Raw genomic sequence first — 22190 nt, 5'->3', positions numbered from 1 at the left:
CGGCAATTCGGCGGCGGGTCCCTCTCGGAGGGAAGGACCTGCCGCCGAAGAAGAAAGCGGCGCGGTGGAGCTACAGCCGATCGCGGCTTTTTTTTTTTTTTTTCCCGCTGCTTGGGGCAGCAAAAACCCTGGAGCCGGCCCTGTCTGTGTCCAGGGATATTCCAAAGGCAGGATGCGATTCTACAGTGGTCACCGTTCACTGACGGTGAGCCTGATTGTTAGGCTTCCTAGAATGTCTTTGCTAATTATTTGAATCTAAATAATGAAGACTCTCCAATGAAGGCTCCATGGCATTCAAAGCTGACACATACTATCTTGGTACCTAGCAGAGATCACCCCAGTTTGGGACCTTTAATATTCTGCTCTGAATGGGTCCTACTCAGTACAAGCTCCCCATGTTCCAATCAGGCCTAACCCTAAATTGCCGAGGGTGGAATTCCCAGAAAGGAGATTTGGGCTTGTTTACACGAGGAAATTGACCGGAATATCTGTTCTGCAATGGGGATTCCAAAGTGGATTAAGCTAAACTGTAAAACAGGCACTCTTATTCCAGATTGAGTGTCCACACAGGGAGTTATTGCAGAATAGCTGTTGTGCTTTAAATTCCCAGTCTACCTTATTCCAGAACAATTTCCCCATGTAGCCACTTATTCCACGTGTTGAGCCATGCCTAAAGTTAAAAAGCTAGTGGAATGGAGTGGTAAAACTTATCTGTAAAACATATCTCTGTAGTAATGCAATCCACATCGCTCCCAGGAAACCCAAGGTCTGTTTTCTACAGTTACTGTCTGTTGTAATTTTAGATATAGGGGGGCGGGATAGCTCAGTGGTTTGAGCATTGGCCTGCTAAACCCAGGGTTGTGAGTTCAATCCTTGAGGGGGCCACTTAGGGATCTGGGGCAAAATCAGTACTTGGTCCTGCTAGTGAAGACAGGGAGCTGGACTCGATGACCTTTCAAGGTCCCTTCCAGTTCTAGGAGATAGGATATCTCCATTAATTAATTAATTTATTTTATATTTATTCAGCACATTTTGTACACCTAGTGTCTCTGCTTACAAAACACAGAATGATCTTACTAGGGAGACTTCTAGAACAACTGACAGGGGGATCATAGGTTTAGATATGATGGTGATAGAGACTCAAGATTAAAAGGCTACCATCTATAAAGCAAAGAAGAGAGGCTGCTGGCAATTAGATTTCATAGACTCCTAGAATATCTGGGTTGGAAGGGACCTCAGGAGGTATCTAGTCCAACCCCCTGCTTAAAGCAGGACCAGCCCCCACCTAAATCATCCCAGCCAGGGCTTTGTCAAGCCGGGCCTTAAAAACCTCTAAGGAAGGAGATTCCACCATCTCCCTAGGTAACCCATTCCAGTGCTTCACCACCCTCCTAGTGAAAAAGTTTTTCCAAATATTCAACCTAAACCTCCCCCACTGCAACTTGAGACCATTGCTCCTTGTTCTGTCATCTGCCACCACTGAGACCAGTCTAGATCAGTGGTTCCCAAACTTTAACAACCTGTGAACCCCTTTCACTAAAATGTCAAGTCTCGCGAACCCCCTCCTAAAAATGACTATTTCCAGGGATTTTCTCCTTTACCTGAGTATAAATTATAAAAGCAGTGATCTTGGAAATATACAAGTTGTTTTTATGATATGCTTACTACACACTATTTATTATTAATTATTTATCATTACAGTATTTTTATTACATTATTAAAATGGCAACACTCTTCCAAGAACTCACTTTCATAGCTTGTATCAATTTGAATAAGCCTGTTATAAGACCAGGCTCCTATGTTTCATCAAGGAGTATCAGATGTGAAAGAGTATGAAGGTATTTAAGAAGCCAACTCAAAGGGTAGGTCTACACTACCCGGTAGTTCGGCGGCAAGCAAATCGAACTTCTGGGTTCGACTTATCGCGTCTTGTCTGGACGAGATAAGTCGAACCCGGAAGTGCTCGCCGTCGACTGCGGTACTCCAGCTCGGCGAGAGGAGTACTGCGAAGTCGACGGGGGAGCCTGCCTGCCGCGTCTGGACCGAGGTAAGTTCGAACTAAGGTACTTCAAACTTCAGCTACGTTATTCACGTAGCTGAAGTTGCGTACCTTAGTTCGAATTGGGGGGTTAGTGTAGGCCAGGCCAAAGAGTTCCTCTTACACAAGCATTCAGATCTTGAGCAGTCCAGGCCAACACCACATGTTACAACAAAGCTTAAACTTGTTCTTCATAATAATTTTAAAAACAATACTAGCTGCCTATTTCATTTTAAAAACAGCAAAAAATATCCACCGCCCTTTCCATTGAAGTTTAAATCTCCTCAGTGTGATAGATAGGCTTGCTTTGATCTGCTTAGCTCTTGGAAGTCCAGAGGCTCCGGGCCGCTGACCACATGCTGCCCAGAGTTCCTAGGGACAGCTCTGTCCACCATTAGGGAATTTTTTCCCAAGAACCCCCTGTAACATTTCGCGAACCCCCAGGGGGTCACGAACCTCAGTTTGGGAACCACTGGTCTAGATCCATCCTCTTTGGAACCCCCCTTCAGATAGCTGAAGGCTGCTATCAAATCCCCCCTCACTCTTCTCTTCTGCAGACTAAATAAGTCCAGTTCCCTCAGATTTGTCTCCCTTCATTGAGAATCTGCAAGAGAATTACTCAAATCAGGGATGGAGATCCACCTGGCTTTTGAACAGGAGAGAATCCATTAGAGGATGAATCTATAGGGAAACATCCTTGTTCATAACTGTAGATGCCCACTATGTGCTTTCAACAGATATTTACAGGACAGCTTGGTCTCTTTGTTACGTTTGGAAAATTTGGGGGCTGTTCTCATTAATGTTTCATTCTTTAAAATTCCAATAAATAATTAAGAAAGAAAGGAACACCCCAGTTCACTGGACTCGGGTTAGTTCCGTAATCTCTGCTTCTGCTACAGTAATGTTACTTGCAAGCCTGAAATAGCAGCCGGCAGCCAAGCGCCATCAGCATCACTATAGATAATTCACCTTCACTCTGTGCTTGGCTTTTATATCTTCTTCGCACTGTGGTGTCAGATAGCAGCCCAGTGCTTGCCATGGGTAGCCCCTGGTCATAGGAGATGTAAACAATACCATGAAAATCCCTGGTCTGGTTGAGGCCAAGAGGGGAAAGAGCTAAAATTAGACACTCAGCAGCTGTGTTTTGGTTTGCAGGCGGATGAGCCTGCAAACCAACGTCCCTTTTGCTCAGCCTTGCTGCTCTGGCACTGAAATATCCAACCCCCCTGGCTCTCTTGCTGCTCTGCGCCACAGGGGCAGTTTGGCAGGCAGGAGACAGCCGAGGGTGTTTTGTTACACATTAGCTTTTCAAGAACAAGTCGATTTTCCTAAGATCACGAGGGCATTTCAAACTGAAATATTGATGGAACCGCGGGCCTCTCAATTGTAACACCGTTCCATGTATTTGTGTATGTAGTTTTTCTTTATTTAACATCTTCCCTACATTAGCAGCTCACGTGCCAGGTTAAGAATGTGATTTTTTTTCATTAGAACTGCATTAACGGTTGAGCAAGCTAGCAAAGAGGAGCCCATTGCAAACAAGAGATGCAGCGGGGTGGGTTGCAATGGAGAGTTCCACTAATATTGAATTTGAGAAGTGGACTTTTTTCACTTCCACTGAGTGGCCTGTTAAGTTACCTTCCCTCGTAATTTTTAAAATCTCACTTTTTGTACTAAACCCTGGGATATTTGGGAAAACGAAATGTTTACTGACCGTCTCGTTCCCTCCAACCCACAGATGGCCGTGTTAGTTATTGGGTCACTTTTGAGTAACAGCCACGTGTGCGAGCATGGGGCTAGCTAAAAAGGTAACAAGAAAAGACGTTTTGCTTTCAGGTGTCTCCCCCTGCCCCCCTTGGATATACTTGCCTGGCCAATGCAGTCCTTCTTCTGAAAAAGGTAGGACAAATGTTGATGCCTTTTTAAGTAGCAACACACAGTCCTGGTCCAGGACTCTGGTTCTTAGATGCTACCACCATCCAAATCATGATTGTATTGTTGAGTTCCTAATCAATCAAGAAGCAGAGTTTTGGGTGGCTTGGCTGCAGTGTCTCGGCAGTGCAGATCCGTTTTCTGTTCAGCTTTTCTCTGTCTCTCTCTTTCCCTCCTCCCCGTTCCCCTGACTTCGGCGTATGTTCTATTTTTAAACCCTGCTGCACTCTCTATTGCAGCATTTCTCTTCCTGAATTATTTATCATTGTTTGGAGCTGAATGGAGCAGTACGTTCTTTCCACTGCTCGCTGGGGCCCACGTGTCTGTCTTGAGCCGCTGACAGATTTGGTTCACGTCAAATCACGCTAGCCCCGGCTCGGAAGGGGCCGCACGGGATGATGGGAGTTTGGCCACGACCTGTGCTAACGGGGGATCATTCAGATTTTTTGTAGTTAGTATCGGCTTTGCCAGGGCGGCAGGGAGGGGAGAACGGCTGTGCTGCCCTAGGCTCTGGCTTGCATTCACAGTGGAGTTCAGTTTCACTGTTTTGACTGCTGACAACTTGCCCTTTGCTCTGGCTGCAGCTCAGGGAGGGAGGGAGAACCAGGAGCCTCTCCCTTGGTCCAGTACCCCACTGCGTTGGGATGCAGATGGGTGTGACGGCTAAAGCTTGCTTTGGGGTCCTTGGTGTGTGTGTGAGGTGTGTGTGATTTCATTTGTTGGGGGGGGGGGCGGCAGTTGTTTCTCTATATTTCCCCTCTTCCCCAAATACAGACCCTTATCCAAAGGAGAAGGGATGTCAGTGTTTAAAAGGAGTGGATGGGAAGGACTTTATTTCTGAGGGATTTTTCTAGCTACCTGCTGAAATTGATCAGTTCCTCTGCCCTCTTTCCCTGAGCGTCTCTCACCACTTCATTTCCTCTCCTTCTGTCTCTTCTCCTCCTCCTGTCCCCGTACCCTCCTTCTGCACCTATTCCCTGCTGGGGTTGGCTTCCTTTTATCATGCTCCCTTCTCCCCCATGCCTTCTTATCTTCTTCTGGCCTCTCCCGCAAGGTGGCAGGGGGTTGTCCATGCTGCTGCGTTAGTCCCTTAGTGGCAGGGAAGGAGCTGCACAGGTTCTCTCCTCTGCTAGGGGCGGCGTTGGTGGAGGAGGAGAGACAGCAGCAGCTGTCCTTCCTCCCCGCGTCCCCAGCAGGGGCAGTGACTGCGCTGTGCTGCTGGTTGGAACTGCGGGCAAGAGAAGCCGCTGCACACAGGTGGGGTCCCAGCTGCAGGGTTGTCCGCCAGGAGTATTTCGTAACCTTGGTGCTGCATACAGCCCCTGCCTTGCTCCTCCCTAGCGGTTCCCACTCAAGAAGGAGATCTTGGAGTCATTGTGGATCGCTCTCTGAAATCATCCACTCAATGTGCAGCCGCGTCAAAAAAGCGAACAGAATGCTGGGAATCATTAAGACAGGGATAGAGAATAGGACAGAAAATATCCTGTTGCCTTTATATAAATCCATGGTTCGCCCACATCTTGAATACTGCATGCAGATGTGGTCGCCCCATCTCAAAAAAGATCTATTGGAATTGGAAAAGGTTCAGAAAAGGGCAACAAAAATGACTAGGGGTATGGAACGGCTGCCGTATGAGGAGAGATTAATAAAACTGGGACTTTTCAGCTTGGAAAAGAGACGGCTAAGGGGAGATATGACTGAGGTCTATAAAATCATGACTGGTGTGAAGAAAGTAGATAAGGAAGTGTTGTTTACTACGTCTCATAACACAAGAACTGTGGGTCACCAAATGAAATTAATAGGCAGCAGGTTTAAAACAAATAAAAGGAAGTATATCTTCACACAATGCACAGTCAAGCTGTGGAACTCCTTGCCAGAGGATGTTGTGAAGGCCAAGACCATAATAGGGTTCAAAAAAGAACTAGATGAATTCATGGAGAGAAGTCTACTGAGCAAGGGCAAGCAGCGCCTCGGGGAAAGCTGGGATTTCCACAGTGAGTCTAATCCCCTGTTAGGTGCCACATGGCCTGGAGTCGGAGCAAAAGGTAGAAGATGAGTGTAGTGCAGTGGAGGGAGAACATGCATCAAGTGCAGCGTTCCCTCTGTATGAGGTGTGCTCCTGGGGATAAATCTGTGAGCTGTTCCAGGCCAAGGGAAAGACCCCACTGGCTCTAATGGTGCAGGATCCATCCCCTAAGGCGTGTCGTGGATTGTGGGTGTAGTCAGTAATGGAAAACCAGGGCAGCCCCTTCATTTACACCAGTCCTCGGTGTCAGGCCGAGATTGGACCCCGCCTCTACCGCTGGGAGTCCACCCAGAAACGGTTACGAACCAGAAGGCTGCTTAGCATCGTGTTCTCGTTGGCATGGGCCAGGCACGTCCCTACCAGGGTGCTTGATCGCTAGCGGCACTCCCGTCGTCGTTATGCCTTGGAAATCTTGGTGGGGAGCAGAGAGGCGGGGGGGGGGGGGTGAGCTGGAAGAGCAGGCCAGCCCCATTAATAGTTAAGCAAGATAACGGGCAGCACACTGCCAAAATGCGGCGTGCGCAGCCTGCCGTTAATATCAAGTCTCTGAGTAGCAGACAAACGTGATGCCTTGCAGTGCTTTCCATCTGATGCTTCTGTGATTCACGGTGAGCTGATACTTCTGTTCACTGGAACGCAAATCTAGGGCAAAACACTTTCCTATAGGATCCCAACGAGCAAAGTGCTAATTCTCGCTATGACCTAATTTGAGAATTCTCCTCTCCCACTCTCCGTGGCCAACCCAGCCTCCCTCGAGCTGGCTTACATTTGATAGCTGCGATACGGTGTTCTGGTTCTAGCCCTGTCCCGGCATTGCCCTGAGCTGCCTTGCGCCGCAGAGGTGGCGAGGGAGGCTTGCCGCTTGTTCTGGGTTTGTGCAGCACAACAGTGGCCCGGTGTTTCCTGGTGGCGGGGGTGAGCTGAGGGCAGCTGCAAATCAAACTCCCGGTTTATGGTAGTGCAGGCGAAGGGTGTTGAGCTGGAGTCCTGGATGGCCCCGATATTTGGAACCCTCAAATCTCCCATGCACCCCATGTGACTCCTGCTTGGGGCTTCGTCCCTGTTCTCGTGTGTCCTCGTTACAGCCTGCTCTGACGGAAGCACGGAGCAGGCCGGCAAGTGGCATTGGCACAGGCACACTGGTTTGTGGGGGACTCCGTCACATGCCTGCACCCTGGTTTTCCTGGCTAAGGACAGCTGGAGGTAGCTCCCTCTGCACCGTTCCCAGCCTAGCTGGAAGGGGCTGCTTGAATTATGCTAGATTCCAGGCCTCAGGGTGTTGGCCCCCTCCCTCCCTGGAGATTTGCCCCGTCAGGGTCACGGTACCTGGATAACCACTTGGAGTAGATCGTTGTAAACAGGGATACGCTGCAGTTCGCACTGCTGCTGCTTTCCCTGGCGTGAAGTCCAGTAAATCTCTCCCAGTGCAAATAATGGCTTTGCCCGTTTGCACAGGGGCACCTACCCCCAGGGCTGGAATTGGGGCAAATTCCAGTGTAGCTACATGCTGCCTGGAGTCCCGCTGCCCCCTCTGTCTCTTTCCCTCCCGCTGGTCATACGTTTGCTGCAATCGGAACGTGGCTGGCAATGGCCAAGACAGCACAAGCCGCAGTTTGTTCAGCAGTCGCTGCCCAGTTAATGCAATTCCCCAGCATCCACGGGTGTTCCCCACCAGGACTCTGGGGTATCAAGTGAGATGTTTATCTAAAGCACCTCGCCCAGTTAGCAGCACAGTCTCGCCAGGGAGATTTCCTAGATCCCTGCTGATGGCAAATCCAGGGGCTTTTGGTCCAACGGCAACAGGGGCCCAAGATACGCCTGCCATTGGGAACCCACAGTACAGGAGAGGCTGCTTCCTGCTTGGATCATGTTTGCTTCCCTTTATTGACGCTATGGAAGAAAACTACCTTGATCAGGAGTGAGACCGTAGTGTGGGGCAGGTGTCTGATCAAGTAAGTGTGGGCCACTGGGTCCACCTTCCCCATTCAAAGCCCGAGAAACCACAGGGAACTAAAGAGATTGAGGGACAGAATTCCTCATGCAGGCATAGGGCTGGAGTAACCACCACAGCTCCCCCGTACCTGCCATGGGGCGGGGAGGGGTGTCACTGCATCGATGTAAGTGTGGATCTGATGACCCCTTCCTCCGCCAGCCCTCTGGCCCACGTGGCTATTCCCTCCCCCACCACCTCACTCTTTGCTACACTGATCCATGTCTCTGTGTCCAGGGCCTGAGGTTGCAAAGGAGATCTAGCGAGTCTGGCGCCCTGTTCCTGTTCACTTCGCTCTGTTCGGCCCCATCAGGAACCCCAGGCTGAATGACTATACGACGTGCTGCTGGGCAGACTCCGCTCGCCCCCTGGCTGAGCAGTGTTCATGCCAGGAGCACCTTCTCCTGGCACACTGAGATTTACGCTGGCTTCCAGTGCATTGCAGGAGCTGGTTTCAACCCAAGCGTCCTTACACAGGTACGGTGCTGCCTGCATACGACTCTGCCTCTCCTCGCATGACGCTGGAGTAGCTGAGATACTCACGCGAGATGGGAGGGACCTGGCAGCTGGAGTGCTGTCAGCAAGGGGCCCTCAACTCTGGAACTCGGAGCCCCAGTGGATCGTGGTTCCCAGCCCTTTTCTGGGCTGGAGGGGGAAGGGTTGATTAGTAACTGTCACACAAGGTGCCCTTTAAATACATTGAAATCAATAGATGAGCACTGCCCCTCACCCCAGCTCCTGCAGGGTTTCAGTGGGCCGAGCTAGCCTCGTACGTACAGACCCACCGTGCTGCGGCAGCTTCACGCTGGGTGGACACGGCTGCCCAAACGGGGTTTGCATCAGTGCCGTCTCACCGGTTCAGTGCCAGGACGTGTGAACTTCGTGCTCTCTAGTGCAAACAAAGCTAGAAACTGTACCCCAGGGAGCACCTTGTATTGCAGCTCTTGGGATACGCTCAATAACCAGGTGACCCCTTCGGCCACAAGCCGGGAGGGCTGCAAGGGCTTCATCTGCATTTGCTTGGGAGGGAAGGTTCATGCCTGGGGGTGCTCTTTGCACCTATGCTGCTGGCTTGTTCCCCGGTATTCCCATGCAACGTGCCAGCAGCCTCCTTGCAAGTCTAGAGCACAAACAATGCCCTTTGCTTCAGCATCTCTCCTGCGCTTCCCTGTCTCTGACCTAGATTTCATGGCGCGCACCCGGGGTCTGAGCAAACGGCGCTCAGCTGTGAAAAGCAGGAGCTGGGCAAGTTCCATGTGGGGCCTACCCGGCCCCCTGCTGCAATCCAGACTGTCTGGGGTGGGGGGGCTGACTCCCTGTCTTTTCCTCCCACCCAGGATTTGCTGCCTCCCAGCTGGGGGACAGGCGCAGCCGAGGAAAGCCTCACACACGTTCGTTTCGTGAAGGGGAAACGCTGCTGGCTCGAAAACAAAGCGTGTATTTAGGCTGCCATCTTTAAAAGGCCTGATGAGCCTGTACTGATGTGCACCCCTTCCTCCCAGGGCAGCACTCTGAAAGGTCCCGGGGGAGAAGCACATGCAGGCTGTGGACTCTCCTCCTGCAGGTGGCTGTGCTGAGAGAGGAAGTGGTGCTGGTCAGGGTCTGCAGCACTTTCCTCTCTGCTTTAAGTCTGGCTTAATAACCAGCTGTGGTGTTTAAACCAAAGGGCCCCTGCAGCTTTCTTGGACATGTGCCAGGCCTGGTCACACCCTCTGAAGCATGCGGTTCCTTGAGGGTAGGAAGGCCAGGCAGCACAGGAGGGGCTGGAGGCGTGCTAGGGATTTCCTTTTACCCACTGCTAATTTTGATGCTGCACAAGCTGCGGTACGCCAGGGGCTGCGCTAAGCTACCCTGAGCCAGAGAGGGGACGGGTTGGAGAGACTCATTGGAATGGCAAAGGAGCCTTAAGCCTGCAGAGTGCGTGGTGGGCCAGTTAGCTGGGTCTTCTCTGTGCTGGGCTAAGCTCCCTGGAACACGCAAGGCTTGCCGGTACTTTTCCAAGTACTTAATCCTTTGTCCAATTCTGTAGCTACTCCATGCATGGAGCAGCTTAAGAATCTGGACCCCGTGCAGCCCTGTGAAGTCCTGCTGGCCTGAAGAGCAAAAGATGCTGCCTGGGAGCAAGGGGACCAGAGCGGAGAGCTCCAGGGTTAACCCCAAATCCAGGGAGTTAAAAAACGATGGTGAGTTCTGGGGCTAATCACCGAGAGCCCCGCGGCTCAGCTGGGTTCGGTTGCCACAGGAGTCACTCTGAGCACACGCTCTCTGCCACTGAGCATGTGCCGCCAGACTAGCTTAGTGGTGAGCTGCGCAGAGCGCTGCTGCAGAGCCAGCCAGTCACCGCCTCCCTCGGCTTCTGACTCCTCGCAGCTTTGCTGAGACCAGCTCTAGTCCAGAGAGAAATATACAGCCCCTGCCGCGCAGTCGTGCAGCCTCAGGCCCTGGTTCTGCAAGGAGGAATTCCAGTCCATTCGGTTCAAGGGGACGGTGTGTGTATCGAGTTATTCCCTGGGGCGTTTGCAGGATCAGGGCCCACGTTAGGCAGGCAGTGCACACTCCAGGCACATGGGGAGGCTTGGCAGAATGATCATTTGGACTGAGAATATCGATATTTATTTTCAAGCATTTTTTTTCCACTTTCTGTCAATTTGACATTTTCACAGTTGTGGGAAGTTCTGGGGGGATCAGACAATGAGGGGGGGTGTCGGACAGTAATTATTTAATGACAATAGATGTGGAGATTCAAAAAGTTAAGTTTTATAACCATTTAAAATACAAGGTGTCGATATCACATATCAGAATGGACAAAGTAAATATCCTTAAAGCAAACTCTAAGAAGAGTTCTCAAGCAGCATTTTTCTTACTTTGCCTACCTGTAAGTTTCGATGATCCTGGGTGGAAATATTTTTTGTTGTTGGTTTGTGTGTGTACGATGACATTGACATTCATGGATGAAAATCGAATCCTTCCAAGCCTACACAAAGGGTCCCGTTTCAGAAGAGCTGGGATTCATTTCCCTGCTCCGCTTCAGACTCCCTGTGTGAATGTGAGCAAGTCATTTGGTCTTCAGTGTTGCTTGTCAGGCATGGGGGGAAAGTCTTGAAATGATTGGGGTGGGGTGGATTTAAGGGACTCATACTCTATGGATCCGTGTCTTTCCATTTTGCAGCTTCTGATGTAAATGTTTCCTCGGGCAGAGTGTGAGGAGACTATTTATAATTACCAACATCTCGAAAGGTTTTAGAGGGAAGAATGGCTGGTCAAGAATATTCAGGTGTTGTTCACGTGGGCTCTGAGATACATCTACACTGCAGAGAAAAACCCGTGGTCCCGAGTCTCAGAGGCTGGGTCAGTTGACTCTGGCTGTGGGGCTAACAAATTGCTGTGTAGACGTTTGGGCTCGGGCTGGAGCCTGGACTTTGAGACCCCATCCCCCATTGCTGGGTTTCAGAGACCGGACTCCAACAGAATATCAACACTGCTGGTTTGAGGCCCACAGTCCAAGCCCTGTGAACCTGAGTCAGTTGACTTGGGCTCTAAGCGACACGGTCGTGGGACTTTAACTGTAGTGTAGACGTACCATAAGGTGCTGATTCAGGAAAGCACTTTAAACATCTTAAGTTGCATGGGGCTTTAAGCGTGTGCTTAAATTTAAACACCTACTTAAAAAGATTTCTTTGTAGCTCAAGACAGTCATTCATCATCCCACTTCAAGTATGTTGGAATATAAGCACATAAGAACGGCCATACTGGGTCAGACCAAAGGTCCATCTAGTCCAGTGTCCTGTCTTCCGACAGTGGCCAATGCCACGTGCCCCAGAGGGAATGAACAGAACAAGTAATCATAGACTCATAAACTCTAAGGTCAGAAGGGACCATTATGATCATCTAGTCTGACCTCCCGCATGATGCGGGCCACAAAACCTGACCCACCCACTCCTGGAAGAATTCTCTCCCTTGACTTAGCTGGTGAACTCCCCAAATCATTATTTAAAGACTTCAAGTCTCTGAGAATCCTCCAGCAAGCGACCCCTGCCCCATGCTGCGGAGGAAGGTGAAAAACCTCCAGGGCCTCTGCCAATCTACCCTGGAGAAAAATTCCTTCCCGACCCCAAATATGGTGATCAGCTGAACCCCGAGCATATGGGCAAGATTCTCTAGCCAGACTGCCTGGAAAAGTTCTCTGTAGTAACTTTTAATATCCCATCATTGACCACCGTTATTGACTAAAATCACTGCATCCCATCAAACCATCCCCTCCATAAACTTATCAAGCTTAATCTTAAAGCCAGAGAGGTCTTTCACCCCCACTGTTTCCCTCGGAAGGCTGTTCCAAAACTTCACCCCTCTGATGGTTAGAAACCTTCATCTAATTTCAAGCCTAAACTTCCCGACGGCTAGTTTATATCCATTTGTTCTCGTGTCCACATTAGTACTGAGCTGAAATAATTCCTCTCCCTCCCTGGTATTTATTCCTCTGATACATTTAAAGAGAGCAATCATACCCCCCCTCAGCCTTCTTTTGGTTAAGGTAAACAAACCGAGCTCCTCGAGTCTCCTTTCATCATCAAGTGATCCAGTATGGAATATATGTCAAGGAGCATCAGGAACCAAACAAAACACTCGTCCTGAGGGCCTCAGGACACCTGGGTTCCAGTCTGACTGACACAGACTCCCCGTGTGACCTGCAGCAAGTCCCATTTTCAAAAGCACCTAAGTCCCATTTTCAAAAGTGACACCGCACTTAGGACCCTATTTCTCATTGAAAGTCAATGGGGCTTAGGTTCCTAAGTGTTCAAGTTACTTTTGAAAATAGGACTTAGGCTCCTAAGTCACTTAGATGTATGCATCCGAAGAAGTGGGCTGTAGCCCACGAAAGCTTATGCTCTAATAAATTTGTTAGTCTCTAAGGTGCCACAAGTACTCCTGTTCTTTTTGCGGATACAGACTAACACGGCTGCTACTCTGAAACCTGTTAGATGTTCTGGAAAGTTTTACCCTTAATCTCCATGCTGGACTGGGACACCAGACCTGGGCTTTGTTCCGAGCTCTGCCCCTTGTCTGCTGGGCGACCTTGGGCAAGTCTCTTCCTTCTGAGTCTCAGTTTCCCCATCTATAAAATGGGGGTGATGATTACTGACCTGCTTCATGTAAAGTGTGCTGAGATCTATGGATGAAAAGTGCTAGCTAAGACCTAGGTGGTGGTGGTGGTATCTGTAAATCAGGGATGGTGAGCCTCCTGTTCTCTCCCCCACTCTCTGTCTTGTCTGTTTCGGTTGTAAGCTCTTTGTAGGTTGGACTCTCTAATAATGGGCCCGTCTACACCTGAAACGCTGCAGCGCTTCAGTGTAGACACTACGTGTGCCGACTAGAGGGGTTCTCCCATCGGCGTAGGTAATCCACCTCCCCGAGAGGCACGAGCTAAGTCGATGGAAGAATTCTTCTGCGGCCTAGCGCTGTCTGCATCACGCGGGGGTGGATTTTTCACACCCTGAGCAATATAGTTCAGCTGACCTAATTTTCTAGTGTAGACCCGGCCTGTGTGTTTGTGCAGCGCTCTGCGCAGTTCGGCAGGACTTTGAAGAGTCTCTTCACAGGGGCAAGTTAAGTAAGAGAGCGACTTAAAATCGCCTCATGGCTGTCTATGGGTTCCGCCTTCTAGGGAATGTGAGTATTGTCAGCACTGAACCAATAATAAATGCTAAAAAAGAAGAATACAGTGGAGCTGTTAGAAATGCAAACCTCCCGCTGGCTTGGAGAAGATGGTGATAGAGCAAAGTGATAATCGTCTAAACCTATCCCTAACCTACCTCTGCTTTTACACGGCACTCTTCACAGCACTAGCCGAACACTTCAGTTCCCTTCCAAGACGATGCTTCTGTTTGCTGGGTGATCTTTTCTACAGTAGTTATAATGCCTGGCAGCAGAAGGGATGCTGTATCTTTAAAGCCTTCGCTGAGCCTTGCGGAGGCAGCTCCATTGAAGTATTTGAATGAGAAGGAGAGGGGGTGTGTATGTGGCTATTGGCAGAGCTGTATGACATCCTTCCAAACAGCTGGGCTCTGCTTTGCTTCAGAGCGGCTTGTCAGAGCAATTAGCTTGCTGTAGCGGCAGCAAAGATAGCTAGCATTTCATTGAGGGGTGGGGGTGGGGGTTGGGGGGGGGCGGGAGGGCGGGAGGCTTCCAAGAAGCAAAAAATCTCCTGGCAAAATTCCTTTAGAACCGGTCCTGGCGATGAAGTCTCCGTTGAGAACGGGAAATAGATGACTTGCGGTGAGTGCAGAACCACTGGGGTGAGTTTATTTTTAGAATAAAATCTCCGGTGAATTTGAGCTAGAGAGACCACCGGAGATTCGTTTCTCTAGATACAGAATATAATATTGATAGCGTTTTAAATGATGACGGTTTCTGTACCGCTCCAGTGTGGTGAATGAGTGTCAGGATTTCTGTTGGTCGAATGGGGTTCGTTACAGAAATGTTCAATGCTCAGGTTGGTGCAGGAGTCTCTCTAGTCTCTCCTCCTTTGATGTCCGTATTTCATGCCGGGGGTTGTGAGCCGGCGCCGAGGCTTTCTCCTTCCTCTTTTGTGATGCTGTGGATGCAGCTCCAGGAAACAGGGGAATCCCCCATATACATACTGCGTTCCTCCATGTCATTAAGGAGTTCCCCACGCCGGGCTATCAAGTCTTGTTGCGTTTTGGCTGCGCATTCGTGCACCTTGCTCCTGGCAATTTCTTCTCAAGTTAAAAAGAGAAGCCCCCCCCTTTGCCAAATTAAATTTCGGGGGGCAGAGGGGGCTGTTTGGATTAAAGCTGCATGTTGACTGTTCGGATGTGAGCAATTGACTAGTTGGCTGGCTGTGTGCCATTTGACATATTCAGGCTAAGTTATGCAGTTAGATTTTCTACAGGGCTGTTTCCCCCCCTCCCCACCTCTTCTGGCTAAGATTTTTCTCATCATAAATGTCTTGTTGTGTTGGGCTGGATATTAACAGACTCATGAGGGGTTATTCTGCACCCCCAAACCTCCCCACACCTCTTCCAAAGAGTTGCCTTAAAATATAGGAGAAAATCCCATTCGATGGCACTCTCTCCACTTTAGAGCCAGTGTTGAGAACTGGTTCTGCTGAATATGATGCACGAGCTGGGAGGGCTGGTAGCTGAATGGACCTCTTTCCTTCTTCCCCTGAAAACGAGGTGAGTTGGTTGGTTTCTTTAATTTGAAAAAGCCCCAGAATGTAGAATTGTGAGCATCACCTGGAGCTGCTGCTTTGAATGGTGACACTTCAGCAATCGCTTAGGTTTTCAGCAAGGGTGGGGGGGGGGACTGGGATTATTCCCCCCCTTCCATTTTCAAACCCAGCTCCCGGACCTGGCATTACAAAGTTGCAGCTGTTTTTTCCCCCCTCTCATCATCTCAGCACTGGATTTTATTCCTTGATCTATTCCATTTCTGCATCTTCCTTTGAAAACATCCGTGGCTTGGTCATTTGTAGTTGCTGCGATACCTGGTGGCTACCTAAAATGTCCAGTGGCTAAGAGCTATCTTCTGCTACAGTATTATGAAGTAGGAGCAGTAGCCCTAGAAGGGGAGAGGTTTGGGGGTGAGCAGGTGCTGGAGCCTAGACCCTCTTTTTCAACAAAAGTTCACCAGTGGCTGGCACACTTCATATGGTGCTTAAACAGCATGAAGGTTTTAACAACTGTGGTTAACTCAACCCCAATCTTGTTTCCGTATAATCCCCTAATTGAAAGCTATCCAGGCATCTTCTGCAGGGTTGCCGCTACGAAGTTTGGCCTTCAGTCTGTGCGTGTCTGTCATTTGCATCTTCCCATTCAATAGCTGGGAAGAAGTCAGGGAACTTTTGATCAGAATCAGGGCTGTACAAGTATTGGTACGTAGAAGCTTGGCTGGTTCTTTCTACCGGTTGTCTTTACCTTGCTGAGCATACAGTTCCAATTGGCACAGACATGGCACATGAAAGCCTGCTCGATTCTCAAGGAGGAAGGGGTTAAAAGCTGTATTTACTCTTAGACACCCTTCTCCCTTTCCCGAAACAAGCTGCCAACCTGGCGTTTGCAAGCATCTTTCTAGCTGGTATAGTCTGTTTCTGTTGTTGGTTCAGATGGAGGGAATTCTGCCTGGGGCTGTCTGACGGAGATAGGACGCTTGGCGGGGGGGGAACCATGCCAGGGACTGACATTCCAGCTTCGGAAGGGTTAAAGAAATCCCAATGCAGAGCAGAGCTGGCTTAGTGAATCTTGACACTGTAGAAAGTAGGTGGATAATTTCTTGCTAGCTTTTCAGGAAACCCCTGTGGTGGACAACCCTCATTAATCGCTGCTCTGACGTCAGGGATGGCAGTTCCCCTGTCTGTGAGCAAGCACAGTGATAGCCAGTGATAGGGAAGGAGAATTGGTGTGATATGGAGAGATCTGTCCTGTGCCGCAACCCGGGGAGGAGCTGGCTACCGATATTTACAGCTTCCACAGTTAGAGGAAACCTTGGTCCTTCCTCATTGATGTCCATCTTAATTATCCACTTTTTTTTTTTAAACTGTCTCCCCCCTCCTCCCCCAAATCCAAGACTTTAGATCAGGCGGAGGGGGGGAAGCTCTCACCCCAAAATCCCTGTGTGCTTTAGGAGGAGACCTTATAACCCCACTAATAGAATATGATTTAAATACCTCTTTCTGGCATCATTTAAACCCATCTTCTTTTGGCAAACCACCCTCTTGTTGCCTCTGCTTGCTGAATACGGATCCCTTCACTTTGTCTGTCTGGTCTATGTAGCTCATAAGGTCTTTTGGGGGCAGGGACCGCGCGTGTTGCTCTGTTTGTGCAGGGTCGAGCACGGTGAAGTCCTCGATCTTGCATAGTCACGGCCACCATAACAATCCCGTTTTTCTAAGTAATTAGGCCTTAAGCTTGAGTGGCTCCTGACTAGTGCTGGGGACTGTGTCTGTCCCCCTGTGCGGTCCTCTCCAAGGAGGGGAAGCGTTACCCATCCACTGGTTTGTACAGTGCCTAGCACCGTGGGGTCTTGGCTCATGCCTGGGGCTCTCAGGTGGTGCTGTGGTATTACAAATAATAACAACTGCAAAGTGCTTTGAGATCCTTGCATGAAAAGTGCTATAGATGGCAAAGAATTTATTAAATCCCAGACAAATCTGGCATCTCAGAGGGGAGAAAAAATTCAAAGCACCTGAGACATTAGGAGTCGAAAATGTCACGTAGCCCTAGTGCCGGACAATCCCGTGGTGCGTGCAGTATAAGGAGCTGCTGCAGTTTGTTGTGTTATGGCCTGGGGAGTAGAATTGTCTTCTCTCAAGTGTTTATGCGCTCCGCTTTGAAATCTCTGTCATGTCCCTGGCTAACAGGTACCTTTTCGGAATGGATTTTCTGCAGGGATGTCATTGGTCAGACTTATGCATAGCTGTGAGTCCACCCTCACCCCATCATGTTAAGTTTCTTATGGTTTGTGGTGCTAAGACAAAATGCCCATGGGGGGGCCCAGTGGGAGAGGTTATCAAAGACACCAGTGGGAGTCAAGCACCCAAATCATACTGGCTTTTGCTGGGAGTGAGATGCGTGACTGGTGGGTTGTGCTTGTGAAAATCTCATCCGTGCCACAGTTTAATGAGTCGAACAATTTTGAGCACTAAAGGTGAGAGGAGCGCCGTATTTGTGTGGAGCGCAGGTAACTTTGGGACTAATACGAGGGAGGTTTGAGAGGCTGGTCTGTAGGTAGCTCAGGGAATTAGGAGCCTGGAGAGCTGGGCGCTCGGAATGCATCACAGCTGATCCTGAATCCCAGCTACCTTTTTTGCGTGCGAATCTTCCTGCCACTCGTGGTATAAATCAAAGATTCATGTTTGGAAATGGGATTTCCCTGGCAGCTCATCCCCCTCCCTTTGATCTCACAGCCAGATTCAGTGACGACAGCCATTTCCATCGAAACAGGCTGGGATGTCCTCGGACTGTGGCAGTAGCAGGAAAGGGAACACAGAAATGAAGGGACGAGGAAATTGCTTTGCACGTGTCAGGTTGTTTTATTCCCTCTTTGAGCCTATTCCCTGACCTCCGTCCATCCTGCTGTGAGGGAACCAACAGGGTCTGCTAAGAGGGAGTTTGCATGTGTCTCTGCTTTTCGTGGAGCCTCTGGGTTTAAAATTGGGGTTGATGATAAGATTCTGGATGATTATTTCTTGTTGTTGCTCAGTACTTAATAAAGGAAGGTGTTTCACGGCTCTGGAAGAATCCAGGTGCTTTGAAATCTGTGACCGAACCAGTTCAAGCTGCCGTGCTTTGGGAGAAGAGCTCTATTGTTGCAGAGGCCTATATTTAAATGGCACTTTGTCAAGCTAAATACTGTGTTCACACTTGAGACCATTTTAGGCATCAGAAGGTTGATGTTATCCCTGCATTATTCATGGAGGTTTATAAAGTACAAATTCAGCCTGGAGATAAGTCACTTCCCTGCCCCACCCCAAAACATTGTGGGGGCAAAACTAGCCAGACTGCAATTAGGCTTAAAATGTGCGCCAGCCCCATTTCCCTAGACCTAGCAGTACAGGGCCAGATCCTGACCTGGCTTTCGGGATGTAAGTTGCACCTTCTGAAATGAACAAGAAAGGCAGTGCAATGGATCAGCGTTTGCTGGTGGCCCAGACGATGCCTGGGTGGGAGAGCAGCACACTCCTTCCTTAAGGGAGGAAGCACAGGGACACCCCGCACCCTGGCCACTGCAGGAGCTGCAAACTTCTCAATGGGGACTGCCTGCCAGCCCTACCCTTCCATCTGGGGCTTTGGGAAGAAAAATGGGGGATTCTGGCCGACCTTTCCCCCCGCACATGAGCAGAATGGCAGAGGTGTCGTTTTATCATGAGTTTGGCTGAGTTTCCATCTGCTAAAAGCCCAGCTCAGGTTTATGGTTCTGGTTCTGGGGCATGGAAATGACTCGAGTCCCTGCCTGTCATTGTTGGCCATCTCGCTCTCGTATGCTGCCTCCCTGCAATGTCCTTTCCTCTCCCACAGGCGGGTTAGCACGGCAGTGGCTATTTTCAGGCATGCGGCTGGATGGTTAGTACACGTCTTAATCCCATCAAAATAATAATCTCGCACTGGTGTGGCACCTTCTCCCATCCAGCGGGATCTCCCAAACACTTTGCGAGCTCAGAACATAAGCGTGGCCATACTGGGTCCGATCAATGGTCCATCTCGCCCAGTATCCTGTCTCTGGCCATGGCCTGTGCCAGATGCTTAAGAGGGAGTGAACAGAACAAGGCAATTTATCGAGTGATCCAGTCACTGTCATCCAGTCCCAGCTTCTGACAGCCAGAGATTTAGGGACACCCAGAACACGGGGTTGTGTCCCTGACCATCTTGGCTATTGGCCATTGACGGACCTATCTCCCATGAACTGATCTAATTCTTTTTTGAAACCAGTTATACTTTTGGCCTTCACAATGTCCCTCAGCAGTGAGTTCCACAGGTTGACTGTGCATTGTGTGAAGGAGGACATCCTTATGTTCATTTAAAACCTGCTGCCTATTCATTTCTTTGGCTGACCCCTGGTTCCTATGTTATTTGAAGGGATAAATAATGCTATCTTCTACATTTCTCCACAGCGTTCATGATTTTATAGACCTCTATCATATCGCCCCTTACTTGTATCTCTTCTAATATGAACAGTTCCTGTCTTTTTAATCTCTCTTCATATGGAAGCTGTTCCATGCCCCTAATCATTTTTGCTGCCCTTCTATGTACTTTTTCCAGTTCTAATGTGTCTTTTTTGAGAGGGGTCGACCAGAACTGCACACAGTATTCAAGGTGTGGGATTTATATAGTGGCATTGTGATATTTTCTGTCTTATTCCCTGCCCCTTTCCTAATGGTTCCTAGCATTCTGTTAGATTTTTTTGCCTGCAGTTGCACATTGAGGAGAGGTTTTCAGAGAAATACCCACAATTACTCCAAGATCTGTCTTGAGTGATAACTCATTTAGACCCCATCATTTTGTATGTGTATTGAGATAATCTTCTCCAATGTGCATTACTTTGCACTTATCAACATTGAATTTCATCTGCCATTGTGGTGCCCAGTCACCCAGTTTTGTGAGATCCCTTTGTAACTCTTCGCAGTCTGCTTTGGATTTAACTATCGTGAGTAATTTTGTATCATCTGCAAATTTTGCCGCCTCACTGTTTACCCCTTTTTCCTGATCGTTTATGAATATGTTGAACAGCAGGGGTCCCAGTGCAGATCCTGGGAGGACCCTGCTATTTACCTCTCTCCACTGTGAAAACTGACCTTTTATTCGGATCCTTTGTTTCCTATCTTTTAACCAGTTACTGATCCATGCGAGGACCGCCCCTCTATCCCATGATTCCTTACTTTGCTTAAGAGCCTTTGGGGAGGGATCAAAGGCTTTCTGATAGTCCAAGTACTCTATATCCATTGGCTCACCCTTTCCCGCATGTTTGTTGACACTCTCAAAGAATTCTAATAGGTAGGTGAGGCATGAGTTCCCTTTACAAAAGCCGTATTGGCTCTTCCTCAACAGATCACGTTCATTTGTGGGTCGGATCATTCTGTTCTTTACTGTAGTTTCAACCAGTTTGCCTGGTACTGAAGAGAGTCTTATCTGCCTGTAATTGCCACGATCGCCTCTTTTCCTTTTTTAAATAAAATCGGCATCACATTGGCTATCTGCCAAAGGTTGATTTAAGCAATAGATCACATAGCACAGTTAGTAGTTCTGCAATTTCACCTTTGAGTTCTTGCAGAACTCTTGACTTATTACTGTTTAATTTATCAATTTGTTCCAAAACCACCTCAATCTGGGCCAGTTCCTCAGATTTGTCACCGAACAGGAATGGCTCAGGTCTGGGAATCTCCCTCACATCCTCAGCCCTGAAGACCCATCAAATGAATTCATTTAATTTCTCTGCAACAGCCTCATCTTTCTTGAGTGCTCCTTTAGCATCTTAATCGTCCCATTGGTTGTTTGGCGGGCTTCCTGCTTCTGATGTACGTTAAAAAAAAGTTTTGCTCTTAGTTTGTGTGTCTTTTGCTAGTTGCTCTTCGAAAAACAATGTTGTCCTACCTAATTATACTTTTACACTTGAGTTGCCAGAGCTAAAGATCCTTTCTATTTTCCTCAGTAGGATTTGACTTCTAATATTTCAAGGATGTCTTTTTGTCTCCAACCACCTCTTTTACTCTGTTGAGCCATGATAGCATGTTTAGGTTCCATGCAGCTTGCAGGTATTTCACCCTTGTGACTGCTCCTTTTCATTTCTCTTTAACTGGCTTCCTCGTTTTTGGGCAGTTCCCCTTTTTGAAGTGAAAGGCTGCTGTGGTGAGTTCTTCTGGTATTTTCCCCCCTACAAGGATGTTAAATTTAATTACATTATGGTCGCTATCGCTGAGCGGTTCAGCTATATTCACCACTTAGGACTAAATCAAGAACTGCCTCTCCCCTTGTTGCTACTTGGAGCAACTACTCCTGGAACCTGTGTCTAGGGCTAGGTCTACACTACCCGCCTGAATCGGCGGGTAGAAATCGACCTCTCGGGGATCGATTTATCGCGTCCCGTTGGGACGTGACAATCGATCCCCGAATCGGCGCTCTTACTCCACCAGCGGAGGTGGGAGTAAGCGCCGTCGACAGAGAGCCTCAGAAGTCGATTTTGCCGCCGTCCTCACAGCGGGGTAAGTCGGCTGCGATACGTCGAATTCAGCTACGCTATTCACGTAGCTGAATTTGCGTATCTTAAATCGACTCCCCCTTGTAGTGTAGATGTACCCTAAAAATTCTCCTCTGCATCCCGGTCTGGGGTGACATTTTCCCAGTCAATTGGGTGATAGTTGAAATCTCCCATTATTATTGGGTGCCTGGTTTTGTAGCCTCTCTAATCTCCCTGAGCATTTCAGAATCACTGTCACCATCCTGGTCAGGTGGTCAGTAGTACTCTCCTATTGCTGCACTCGAATTATTCAAGCAGGGGATTTCTGTCCATCGAGGTTCTGTGGCACAGTTTGATCCATATAAGGTTTTTACTATATTTTACTCTATGCTTTCTTTCACAGGTAGTGCCGCTCCCCCACCAGTGCGACCTGCTCTGTAATTCCTATATATTTTGTACCCTGGTGTTATCGTCTCCCATTGATTTTCATTGTTCCACCAAGTTTTTGTGAAGCC

The 22190-nt window shown here is 48.9% G+C and overlaps 1 protein-coding gene across 3 annotated transcripts in view; it reads left to right on the top strand.

Annotated features, from left to right (window-relative positions):
* Positions 1 to 22190, top strand: part of R3HDM2 (R3H domain containing 2) — a 121393-nt gene that overhangs the window by 32145 nt on the left and 67058 nt on the right. The window contains exon 2 of one of the 3 annotated variants that reach the window (XM_054012945.1): positions 3875 to 3937. The exons of the other annotated variants lie outside the window; for them this stretch is intronic. The gene's annotated coding sequence lies outside the window, so the exon portion shown is untranslated. The remainder of the gene's footprint in view (positions 1 to 3874; positions 3938 to 22190) is intronic. 3 annotated transcript variants of the gene reach the window in all.

The sequence above is a fragment of the Malaclemys terrapin genome, chromosome 23 (genome assembly GCF_027887155.1).
Source record: "Malaclemys terrapin pileata isolate rMalTer1 chromosome 23, rMalTer1.hap1, whole genome shotgun sequence".
In the NCBI taxonomy this organism is placed as follows: domain Eukaryota; kingdom Metazoa; phylum Chordata; order Testudines; family Emydidae; genus Malaclemys; species Malaclemys terrapin.
This window is presented reverse-complemented; position numbering and strand designations above follow the sequence as displayed.